Below are 12,876 nucleotides of genomic sequence, written 5' to 3'. Positions count from 1 at the left end.
CTGAACCTGGTCCCTTGGGCTTGCTTGGCTTTGCAGTCGGCTTCATGGGGATGCTCTGGTGCATGTCTGTGCATGTAATTCCATCTCTACAACCACAAAAGCAGTTCTCAGGCAGCCTTTACCCCTATGGCAGCAAATACTAGTACGTACATGTGTGTGTATGCGCTTTGCCCTGGAGGAGCAGTGGAAGCTGGGTGCTGGCTGCAGAGCCCTGTGATGGGTCGCTGCTCTGCTTGGAAAAGGCTGGTCCAGGGTTGAGTTAGTTCTGCACCAGTCAAGTGATGCAATGCCCTTGGCAAGCTGAGAGGTGTCAGACTGCAAGAGCTCATGGTTACCTGACCGAGGGCTTGCAGGAGGAGCTGCTGCTCTGCCCGTGTGGGCTTGCTCACTGCAGCCAGCTCAGACAGCTGGGAGCTGAGAAAAGCTTTTCCAGCTCTGGTTGTGACTTGGTGGCTGAGCCAAGGAGGAGGGCTGGGCCTTGGTTAGCCCCTTGGGCGAATGGGGGAGATGCCACACAGCCAAAAGGCTTCATCAGCCCCTTCCTTCCTTGCAGCCTGCAAAGCCTCTGGCTCAGGGTGCTCTGTAGAGTGCTGTGTGTCTCACACGCTGAGGAGGGAGTGGGGCCGCTGTGAGGCAGGATGGGTCCCTTCCAGCCCAGGTGATTGGAATGGCTCTGCTTTTTGTCCTGAAATGCATCTCTAGCTGTGGTTTATCCTTCCCCGCTCTAACACCATCCAGCTCGTTGGGCTGGGGATTTTGCTCAGGGAACATCCTTGCTGGATGTTTGAGAGAGCTGAAATGTCAGATTGACCTTTTGAGGTTTTTCTTTTCTTGAGGAAGAACGTTTCTATACAATTCATGTCATGAATCAATCCAAAGGGATGCATTTTTCTGCACCAGTTAAATAAAAGACCATTAAGCCTAACAAATGTTTCCCAGCTTGCCTGCACTTTCGCACAGTGTTCAGCTATAAATATGATCTGTGCTTATAACAACATAAACAATGTGCTACTCAAAAGCAGGAGAGACTATATACCTCTCTTTTTATTTTTAAGCTGCCCAAGAAATATACACACAAGTTCCTAATACGTTTACTTAAGCAGGAAGCAGACAAATAGTTTAAGATAACGTTTCAGCCTATTGTAAGTTATGTGCTCTGCAAAGATTGATTCCTTTATGTAGGGATTTTTCAAACATGGGGAGAAAAACTGAAAAATCTTGTCAATTCCTTAATTGTAGGAAAGCTTTGCAGGAATTTCCACTGCATTTCCCTCTCAAAATAACATTTGAGACCACTGATAAGGAGAAAAGGAGATTAAACAGTCCTAATTCTTTTCGTGTACTGTGGAGACTAGTTCCTTTTGCTCTGACCGCAGTGGCCAGCTGCCTGGCTCACTGCTGCTCCCCCCTGCTAGTGAGGAGATCTGAGGGCCGATAGGAGTTTGGAGGCCTGGAGAAGGACGGGGTTGTAGGCAAAGCATATTCTGCATTTGGTTACACCCTGTACTTCTCTTCGGCTCTTTTCCCCTCTCCACTGAAATGTCTTCTGGCTGACATCACCAGTGAAATGGGACATCTGAGTGACTAGTAAATGATACGGTACTTGAGTGCTGGCAACTGATGAAGCCTCATCTCTGGCAGGGTGACCAGTGGTCTGCAGGCATAGCCTAAGGAGACCAGCAGAAACCCTTCTACAGGCTGTGGAAGGGCTGGGTGAACTTCTCCATCTGTGAAAGCCACCCCAGATTGGGGAAATGACCTCTTCTACTCCAGCCTGCCTACGTGTGAGAGGGCAGTTTGGGAGTTGTCCCATACGTGATCGTCCCTGGCTGGAGGGATGAGTCTCCATTGCCACATCCTTCCCATGGCTGTGCAGCAAGGTCTAGGGCAGACCTTCTCCCCTCTGTCTTGCCGCACTCTGTGTTACAGGCTTCCAAGGCGAGGAAAAACAGGCTTCCAAGGAGGCTGCTGCACTCCAGCCCTGGGGCACGGTCTCTTGTCCTGCCCCAGCCTGCAGTAAGGGCCGTGACGAGGACTTCATGCCAAAAACTGCAAAATGCAAACCAGCCAACGGGCAGCTCGTTGGAGCCAAATTCTGCCCTGGCCATGCTTGAGCACCCGCAGTGAATTTTATTTTTGTCTCCAGGTTAGTCAGGACAATTATTTAGCCTTTTGTGCACCAGGAGTGCTGCTGTGGTGGGTGGGAGAGCTCCCCAAGCTCGCTGGGTGCTGGGAGCGGGGGGAAGAAAGAAGAACTGTTTAACTTGCGAGATGCTTAGATGGGCTACAAATAGCTTGGCGGGTGCATATTCTTCACTCTCATCACCCCGGTGCGTGTCTCGCCCAGCACCATGGGAACCCGGAGGGACCACTGTCTGCGCCCATGGCAACGGCTCCTCGGGTGTCATTCCTCCTCAGCTCCCGATGCCGAGCAGGGCAGTTGCAGTGGCTGGAGACCACAATGAAGGTAAAGAGGAGAAGCTTGGGACTTCTGGTGTCAGGAGTAAATTAAAGCTGGGTGAAGAATGAGGATCTGATGGCGGTATCCCCAGCCTGGGATCCTGTCCTGAGTCGATGGGGACACTCAAAGCCTGAGGAGCAGCTTTGTAGGGTATCCTAAATCTGAGGGACAGCATTCTGATAGGCAGATAAAAGGCAAGGATGTATAAGGAAATAATTGTGATGGGGCTGGAGTCTAATTAAAATGGGATTGTTGGTCACAAGTGAAAAGAAAAATACAGCCTGAGAAAAGGCAACTGGGAGCAAACAGATGGGATGAACTCTGACCCCTCCAGCTGGAAGGGGAAAGGGAGGTGGTGGCCAGCTCTGTCCTCTGCCAGGGCCTGGGGACGTCCTGGAGGCTGATGAGCAGGACTGAATGCAGCCTACAGCTTGCTTCTTCAGAGTGGGTTCCTCCTTGGGATCATCCTTCAGCAGCATGTGAGACCTACCTCTGGCAAGCAGGGAAATGAGGTGCTTTAGACAAGTTCTGCAGTGCCCAGCAAGGTGCATGGCATGCAGAATCCATGACTGCGGTCATCAATGGGACTAGAGGAGATGGTGTAGAGTTTGCTTGCCCAGCTCTGTGGATAGCAGTCCTTTTAGGCCGCTGTTCTTACAGCTTCCTTAGGCTGTGTTGACCCCTCAGCACAGGGATGTCCTAACTGCCTTTGCAAGGGCTGACCCCAGCCTGAGGCACTTCATTAAATCCCCTGGGCCTCTCCTCCCTTCCAAACACCATCCAAATTTGGAAAACCATTTTATCTGGTCCCTGGCGCAGCACCACTCTGGGTGTAAAGTCATACAGTGTCCTTTTTCCACCCCGTGATGTGGTGTAAACACAGCAATGGGTGCAGTGACCCCAGCTCGGCTGCAGCCTGTCACAGCAGGGTTTGCACAGAGCTCCGACGTACCATTCCCCAGCAAGGAGGATCTGCTGGGGGTGATGGTGGGAGCTGCAAGGGATGGAGAACGTGTCCTGCTCCCCGCTCGTTTTGGTGCTGACCCTGCAAAGGGCTTGGGGCTGCTCGCAGGAGCCGAGTAACTGACACCGGGTGCAGCAACTGCACAACCGCTCTCATTAGGGCTGTTTGTTTTTTGCAGTGAACTGTGTGTCATTCTGAAAACTGATACCAGAGGGAGAAAACAGTGTCCTTTCTTCCCCCACCTCCTCATGGAAATGAAGGGGCAGCATATATTTACTCGTAAAGAGATACGGGTGAATTGGTGAAATAATAAAGGAGCTGTTAAAGAAGCAAAAATTCTCAAGTAGGGAGAATAAGTAAGTGTTTTATTTTTTCCCTCCCATTCTGCTCTTACTAAGCACAAATATAAATAAGCCCGGCAGTAAGGGATGTGTCCCTGTGGTGCCCACGTGGGCTCGTGACTGAGAGAAGGTGGCCCAGGCAGCGCAGAGCCAAGTCTGGCCATGCTGGCCTGTGGACGAGTCCCCTCAATCACTCAGCTGATAACCGACAGCCTTGTAATCCCGTGGCGATCGCCACTGAACGGACGGATTGGAGATGTGGGTTGGATAAGTACCCAAATTTCCTGATTCTTACAGCAACGTCAGAGCTGGTGAAGGAAGCTTTGCAGGAAACGGGCCATCTCTGAAGGTTTCTGGTGCCTTGTACTGCTCCTCTGACTGATGCTATGAAAGGGCATGTCACTGGAAATACCTGAGGGCTCCGTTTGCATTTCCTTCTTCACTTGTAAATACCCCCAGCTTTGCATGGAGCCCTCCTTTAATCAAGCCAATGGTGACAACAAGGGTACCAGGGCAAAGTAAAAACAAGATAAAGGCAGGAGTGACCTCCAGCAGGCTGAAATGACCGTGGTGAGCAGTGCTGTGGTTAGACAGTCAGTGTGCCCAGCACCCTGGCACTGCGAGGCAGGGCACTGTGTGTTTCTCCACACGTTCCTGGGGTTTGCACTCGCTTTACTGCAGTGCCTGTCTCGTGCCTAGATCCATCGGGCTAAATGCCCCGTGTCTGCAGGCAATGACAAAGCTCAAAGGGAGCTCTAAGCATTTGCTCTCTGTTTTGGTTTAGTCTAATTTTGGTTGAACTTCTCCCTCCGTGCCCTACCTACCCACTCCTCTGCTGCTTCTGTCCGCCGTTGCTCAGAGGTGCCGCCAGCGCTATCTCAGAAAGGAGCTGGAGTCAATGTCCTGATAAAGGAGCTAGTGTTTGTCCAGTGTAAAGCATCGCACTGTTCCCAGCTGTATTGTTGTTCTTGGCTTGACAGTTTCTTGCTGCTTTCTAATTTGAATCCAAGCCCTGGTTCCCAGATTTCTGCGATGGTCTGCCCTGGCACAGCCCCAGCGTGTGCCAGCCAGGGGGGACCCTGGCCCTGGCCGGGGGTCTGCAGGCTGGCTGCTTGGTGTTCACTCTGCTATTCATAGCTCTTTGCTTGGAGTAAGGAGGGCACGTGTGTTTAGTGAGATGGCTAAGCTAGAGTGGCAAGGGGCTGGTGGACAAGATTTTGTTATGATCTTGGCTCTGCAAAGAGCATCCTGCACGGGAGTGCTGCTCTCCGGTGCTGGAGATGTAAGGCAAGATGAGGATGATAACCCTGGTCTGTTGTGTAGGAACATTCAGCAGTGAAGGGACTATTTCTCAGCAGTGCTAGAACCAGTGTAAAAGTGTCTCTTTTCATTTTCCCTTGATTTTTCTTTGAATTATTTTTTCCCAAAGCTTTTCATTTTCTATGTGGGTCTAAGTGCACAGAGAGCATATTTAAAATCAGACTCTGTAGCTTTCAAAACAAGCCATAATTCCACACCTTGATGTGGAATCAGTAATTTAGTCATTTCAGCTGGGTTTTAAATATGTTTTGAAAGTGAGTAAAGGAACAAATTATAGGAGAAATGTGCCAGCCTTGGTGGGCAGCACCTGCCAGCCCGTGGGCTGTGTCCAGCACAGCAAAGCTCTGCGTATGGAGGAGCTCGAGTGAGGAAATCTAGCATCTAAATAATGGCGTGATTCTCCTACTGCCTTTTACAGATGCAGGAATGAGAGCCCAAATGAGAGAAATATCAGGGGAGGAGAAAAAAAAAATACTTGGCTCAGGCTAGGTAAGGGAAAACTTTGGATACGAAAGAACTGTGCTGCTGTAGTGGCTGATTCAGCCTGGTATCCAGCCTGGAGGAGGATTCTGGCACCTGGCTGTTAAAATGCTGGACTTTTCTGTGGAAACAGTTACTACTGACTTTCCCGTTCACAGTTTACTTTACCCATTCATTAGTTCCAGGTGAACCCAGGTTTTTCCATAGTAGCTGCCCAGAACGGTTTTTCTGAAGGCTGGTCCGGATAGGTTGGTGTGAAGGAAGCTGGATTTGCCCTAGTTAAAAACAAATGGTATTATATGTCGATGGAGCAAACCTGCAAAAACGACAAGTATCAGGCGTCCAGGCTGGGTTAATTAAGTCACCTCTCCTCAGATAAACACCCCAGATTACGGGGATTTCAGAGATGCTCCAATATCATGCTTATGTTGGATGCACAGCAATGTTATCTCTGGAAAGCAAATTTAGCTTCCACCGTGGCGTAGAATAATCGTGGGATGTGGGTCAGGCAGGAGTTCTAATATTTTTTAAAATTTTTCATTTTTTTAAGAGCTTTTTGCTTCCGTTCTTGAAACATGCTTGTCCTGTGCTAATTACTACCGGACCCTGCACCCAGTGACGGCTGTTTATCCTGGGTGATCTGCATGGCACACCCAAACTTAGACCTTTCTTACAGGTTCCCTGGTTAATTCTGGATTTACGCCAGAAAGGTGCAGCTAATCCTGTGATTTCACTGGGGTTTCTAGGCAAAGCAGCGACAAATCTAGACATGTAGAACTCATCTTTATGCACTGTGGTGTCATCCGTGGTTAAAACCAATAAAACTACAACAAAGCTATATCTGATTTGTATGGAAACAGATTTTAAATTGTAGTGCGCAGTGGGACAGGGATGGGGCTGAAATGTGTGTAGAGCCTTACATAAATCACCACTCAGCATTGCTGTGCTTCTGTGAGCAATCCCTGCTTCCACAGCTACGCTGATGTCACTGATGCTGCGTGTACAAGTGCATAAGCAAAAGCCATATTCATGATGAATTCCACCCGAGGAGGCGGCGAGAGCAGCGCCTGCCAACCAGGAGGATGAGGTCATTGCAGGAATTCTTTACATTCTGCCTTGTGCATAGGGTGCCCGAGCAATGAGAGTAAAACTATAACAACGACGAACAAATGGGAAGCTCTAAATGGCAGCACTGGGTCTGTTGGGTTTTTTCCCCCCTCCATGTTCCTCAGCAGAATATTTAACATAAACTGTTAAATTAGGTTCAGTCTTGATGGAGACTATACAAGTCCTACAGACAGCTCTGTTGCTCATTAGGAGTGAGTGTATAGGGGGCTGCAAAGGCTCTGGCCTCAGCCCCTCGGTACTCCCGGTGTGAGCCGCTCTGAAGCTCTGCCATCCGTGCTGTGACTTATTAACCATAAATAACAGTAACTCTGTGAGTACTGAAACTCCTAGAGCTCAGTTTACTGTTGAGTGGTGTCTGGTGGCTTGTTCAAGTTTTATTAATAGTATTAAAACTGCAGCACGAGCTCTGTCCTTCTTAGATGCTAGAAAATCCAGACTAATAAGAAATGTTGGTGGAGTAGGTTCCTCAGGGTATGACAATCCTGACAAAGCTTTTCTCACCCCGTGGTGGGGGACGTGCCTCACCTCTTCCCTCCACCTCCAGTGATTTTCTGCTGTGCAAAGGATTGATTTTTTTTTTTATGCCATGTCTTTCACTGGGAATGTTAATTAAGCTCTTTTCCTTCTCCCTGCTTTCTCTCTCTGCCCAAACTCGAAGCAAGTTAATGTCTTGGATCCGTAGCCCCTGTCAAAACGGGATATCGAGCTCAGATGCGAGATATGATGAAACAGGCGTACAGCGTGACTCCCTAAATCCTGTTTCATTTGGAAAGTAGGATAAAAGACCTTAGTAATAAATGTGAATCCTTGTGATTAGTGAGCCAAAGAGCTTTTGTTTTGCTCATGGCTGTCCTGTGGGCAAAGCGTGTCTGTATTTGACAATTTTGTTATTTACTGCTGTTTATCTTTCATTTCTAATATGAGAGGCTTCACAGGTTTTTCCATAGATATTGGGACCAAAAGCAACTTTAAATCACCCAGGCTGTGACCTCCTGTACAGCGCGGGCCAGAGAATTTCAACCCTCACTGAATCCAGTAACTTGCATTTGACAAAAGCAAGTCTTCCAAACCCATCCAGCCTTGATTTGAAGGCAAGGCATGGTCGCTGCCTGGGGAATTGCGAGGAAAATCAGGCGCCTGCAGCCGCCTTGGTGATTAAAGTTAGTCTCAGCGGACGGCGGGGGGGGAGCGACACACACACAACAACCCAGGCTTGTTGGAATGTTTTGGCAGCTCTAGTTTATGACCTTGTGCTGTTGGTATTATCCCCTGGTGTTTAGCAGCCTTCTCCTGAGCAGCCCTTGCTCTGGGTGTTTGCTGCTCTCGGTGCTCAGGTGTTTTGGGAGATGCCAGGCAGGTGGAAGCTGGTGGGGCTGGATGGGTTCAGTGGAACTCTGGCTTTTCTTCTTTTAGTCACAAACGGGCACTGCAAGGGCTGTGTAAGCACCTCCGCACTGGGACACCTCCAGAGGCTCCATGGTTTCTCTCGTTCTCCAGGAAAAATTAAGGTGCTGCCTTACTCCCTATCCTTGCAGGACTCTTATCTACTTGGATCTGAGCTGAGGCCATGGCTTCTTTTAGGGAGGTTCCTCAAACAACTGCCAGATGGCAATTGCATTTGATTCCTCCAGTCGGCTGGCTTTGAACCACTGACAACAGAGTAATAACTGCATATTCCTGTTCTCTAAACCAGCCAAATCCTGAGCTGGGCTTTCTTCCTTCCTTGTCCAAATGTTTGAACAAGTGAAGCCAAGTTTTCTGTATTTTCACGAAATAATATTGCCTTGATTCACGTAGAAGTTAAATAAACATGTAAAAAAAAAAAACGCACTGTGAAGCAGGCTCAAATGCAAAGCTGAATTCCCGTGGTCCTTGGTCTCAAGGATCTGGTGTCTTGACCTCCTCCATGGCTGGGCAGGATGCCTTTGGTTCTCTGTCTTTCAGATGGACAGGCTGCTGTCATTTTCCCACTTCCACGATTTTACAGGAAAGGTTCAGGACAAGCAAGAATAGAAAGGACTTCCAAGGACCGGTTAGCACCTGAAGCCAAAGGGTTCGATGTTGTTCGTGTTTAGATCTTTAAGCCTCAACATCCTGGTGGTAGAAATGCCTTTCTTGACACCCATCCTCAACCTCCTTTGCTGCAGCCTTTGCACCTGCTGCTTGTCCCTTCTGGAGTAAGTGCTTCAGCTCCTAGGCTTGAATGCTGTTATGTTTCCCCTTGGTCTCTCTCAAAACCAGAGAAAAGTCACTTTTTGGGGAAGTGCAGCTGTTAAACGGACTGAAGTTGGAAAAACCTGTCTCTACCCCAGACCTGCCATGGTGATCCTGGGCAAGTTCTTCCTTCTTGGTTTGGCTCTTTCATTTTTTCTACTGATCAGCAGTCACATTCTGTGAGATTCTCTCTCGGCATCCAGCTCTGCTTTTCAAGTGGGACATTTCATATTGGAATATGTGATTTCCGATTTTTTTAATATTTTTTTGGCAATATTCTCATCTTTCTGTGAACTTATAAACAACACCTGCGAAGATTAAAGAGCCTGAGCTGACAGCAAAACAAAGAGCTACACCGTTAATATTTTTTTGGCAATATTCTCATCTTTCTGTGAACTTATAAACAACACCTGCGAAGATTAAAGAGCCTGAGCTGACAGCAAAACAAAGAGCTACACCGTCTGTGCTGGCTGGTTGCTCACTCCTTCCTGCCGCTGCCTGCCCTCTACTGGGGGTGCATGTAGCGCTCGTCTCTTTCCTCCTTGGAGGAAATGTCTCCGTGTGCTTCCCAAAGCCTCAGGCTGTGAGGGTGCTTTAGAAATAAATCATCCTATCACCCAATTGCTGTAGCATTTAATTACCCCCTACTTGATGGAGATGTCTGGAAACAGAAGGGATTCCAGCAGCTCTCCCAGTGTCTAAACGTTTGAACTACATTGTGTGCTTCATGCTCCGTCCTTTGCCACCCTTCCAACATCTGCCTGTCTCGTACTCCCAGTACAGTATTGCTGCCAGCTGAATGCTCGGTTCGATGATGATGGTCTGTCAAGTACTTCTAACCAGGGAAGGTGACTGCACGGCAGGAGGGAACAGTGTGCACTTGCTGAGCACCACGCTTTTGAAGAACGATGGAGCTAATAGGCATGATGTCACCCCCAAATGAATAGAGATTTCAAGCTCTCAGGTATTTAGCCCTTCACAGACTTAAATTTAGTAATATATTTTAACTCTGATTAATGAGCTGCGTGAAACACAAGTCTCCTTACCTTCACCTGTGCTGCACCGGTATGGTGTTCTCTTGCAGCTGACTGTGCTCCAGGGGATGGGCAAGCAGAGGCACGCTTAATTTCATGACCTCACGCAAACCAATTACTCCATTTACAAGCAGCATTATGCTGTGCTGAGTCAAAAGCCAGTTTTACAGCATTTTAACACCAGGAGTTAATGTTTCTTTTCTTTCCCTTTCAAGAAAGGAGCTGTCATTCATCCTTTTCCTTCTTGTAACCTGCTAGATAAATCTGTTCTGACTTTTCTGGAGTGCCTCGGTGAACTCCCCTGCAGATTTAGGCTGGTGTAATGAGAGAATTTGGGTTACCTTTCTTTCCCATCAGTGTAGTAACTAAGTGTGTGTGTTTTCTCTTTTTTCTACTTTTAAAAAAATCACTTCTAACTTTATTGAAAGGCTGGGATGCAATCATGGGGCTGCATCTCTAATACTAACACCAGGAGCACCCAACTCTGAAGCACCTTTCAAAGTCCCAGCTGCTGTATTTGACTCTGTTTTCCTGAGGCATCTAAATTCAGAGGATTATCCAGAGTTTATCCAAACTCATTAGAAGCTCTTGGTCTGAACTGAGATCTGGAGGCTGCACAAAATTAGAAGCAACTTGTATGAGGTTTCCACTGCTCCTTGGTTTTGCCAGAATGGAGGCACAAAGAGATCAGCATCTCTTGCAGTATTAATGGCTTCAGGTACATGCCAAAGCCAACAAAATACAGAGATGAGCAAAAATGCTGAAATAAAGCACAGGAGGAAAAAGGTACCTTGATGTTTTCAACCCTCAGTGAAGGGCTGGCCTGAGTCTGGCTGGTTTAACTTTAGACTATTTGCTTCATCTGCTGAATCCTAGACCAGAGGCCCCAGTGGATGCCAGAAACCAAACCCTGATCGCAGTGTGGCTGCTGTGAGGAGTGGTGGGGCCCTCAAAGCTGTTTTGAGGACCTTGTGTTCCTTCTGCAAGGGAGGGACAGGAGATGGCTTGAACTTTGTCCAAATCATAAGGTCAGCCCCAACGTTGGAGTTTGTTTTGTTTGGGTGTTTCTGTTTCCAACCTTATGTCAATAACCGAAACAAGGCCGAGTTCCTCCTTGGAGCACGTGAAGTGGTTGTGTCGGCTCTCTGGGGTCTTTCAATCCACCCGTTAGTCTTTGCGGCAGCAGTGAACCGTTGCACCAGGCCACGTTTGCTTTGGCCAAACAGGGTGGCTACTGGAGCAGCCTCAGCTTTTCGAAATTCCAGCTGCTTCTGCACCCATGAGGAATGTGTGCTGATGAGCGCTTGATCTAATCATCATCCTTCGGCCAGGGGTTGTAATTCCAGCATTTCTGCTCACTTGCTCCATTCCCCACGTGTTTGGCGTGATGGTCGCTGTGGTTGCAGGAGGAAGGTGAAGAGCTTTCTCTGGGACAGTGAACCTCCCAGTATCCAGAGCAGGCCAAGAAAAACTTTGCTTCTTTTGTGTGTGCCATATTAGTGGTAGCTCAATAACCCATTCGCCCTTCGCTTTGGCTGGTAGCTGTGGAGCTGTCACTTCCTCCCCTCCTCTTTGAGATGAGAAATTCATGTGGAATTAAGCACGTGTGGCTGAGAGGATGCCTTTTGCTGGAGGTGGGGACTGGGCTGTTATCTTTGCTAACTGGGAAGTTATTTTTGACTCTGTTCTGCAATTTCATTTTCCTATGTGATGGTGTGGGAGGAGATTGGATTTATGCAACTGTTCTCATTCAGCTGCTTTTTGGGTGATGGCCAATTGGCCCCAGTCTGCAATGAACCAAGGTTTCCTCAAGCGAAGAGAAGGGTGAAGCAGAGGAAGGACAATCAACTGGGACCCACCACCTTCCCCGGTCCACGTGGTTTTCCTCTTGCTCTCCATTTGGAGGTTCCAGAAGGCTTTTCTACTTACACAAGCCCTGTCTGAGGGAAGCTCGGAAAGGGGAACTGATGCACAAACAGGTGAAGCAGCTTTAAATGCAAGGCCAAGGGTCCGTTTGGTGGGGAAGGCAACCGCACTCAACGGTGCAGAACGACGTGGTGGCAAGGGGCTGCCTACATAGAGGAAGACATAGTACCTGGGAAAGGCAACAGGAAAACTTCTTGGGTATGGGACTGCGGAGTTTGGGACTGCTGAGTTTGGCCCTGCAAATACTCCTATTGTTGGTTTTGTGGTTTAATCCATGGGCCCTCTTTAAAAATAAGAACTTTCTTCAAACAAACAAAGCTCCCTCTTCTCCTGCTCCGTCTGGTCTCTTCATCTCCAGTGAATAGCTCTTGGCTTGCCCGGGTCCTCCTCCCCGCTGCGGCATGGCACAACTCCCCTGTCAGCAGCACATTGTTCTCATTGACTTTTATTATTCCATGGGCTAAATTACTGTGTGCTTTGATCTCCTGTCGGACTGACTGCTCAGAAAGGGGGGAAAGTTTGACTCCCTTCCGTTTTTTGCATCTGCCTCACTCGTGCAGGGAGGTCAGGCTATGGAAGGAGATAAATGCTAGGGAGAGAGTGAGAGGTTTTGGAAGTCTTTGGGAGAGAAAACACTCTAGGTATGTCAAGGTGAAGTCTCAAGGAGAGGTTAACTGCTCTACAGCTTTTGTCCAACCCTGTGCCATGGTACCACCCATCCTCACGAGCAGGGTGCCGTGGCACAGGTGCTGGCAGTGCTCGGCAGAGAAGGCAAATAAGGTTTGGAAAGAGTCAAGGCTATAACATTTGTGGGTGGTGGGGAATGGATGCTGCTGTCCCCAGGGCAAGACTCACTCTGCCCTTAGACTGAAACTTGTCCTGTGGGGTCTGCTGAGCTGCTCGTGGGGACGCTCCGGCAGTAGCTCTTCCCTTGCTCAGGCAGGTCCTTTTGAGCCCTGCTCTTACTGTATGTCTGGTTTTTCTCCTACCCCCATACCCGTTCATGTT

This window comes from Buceros rhinoceros, unplaced genomic scaffold (genome assembly GCF_000710305.1).
Source record: "Buceros rhinoceros silvestris isolate BGI_N320 unplaced genomic scaffold, ASM71030v1 scaffold17776, whole genome shotgun sequence".
Lineage (NCBI taxonomy): Eukaryota > Metazoa > Chordata > Aves > Bucerotiformes > Bucerotidae > Buceros > Buceros rhinoceros.
Note: the sequence above shows the minus strand (reverse complement) of the source record.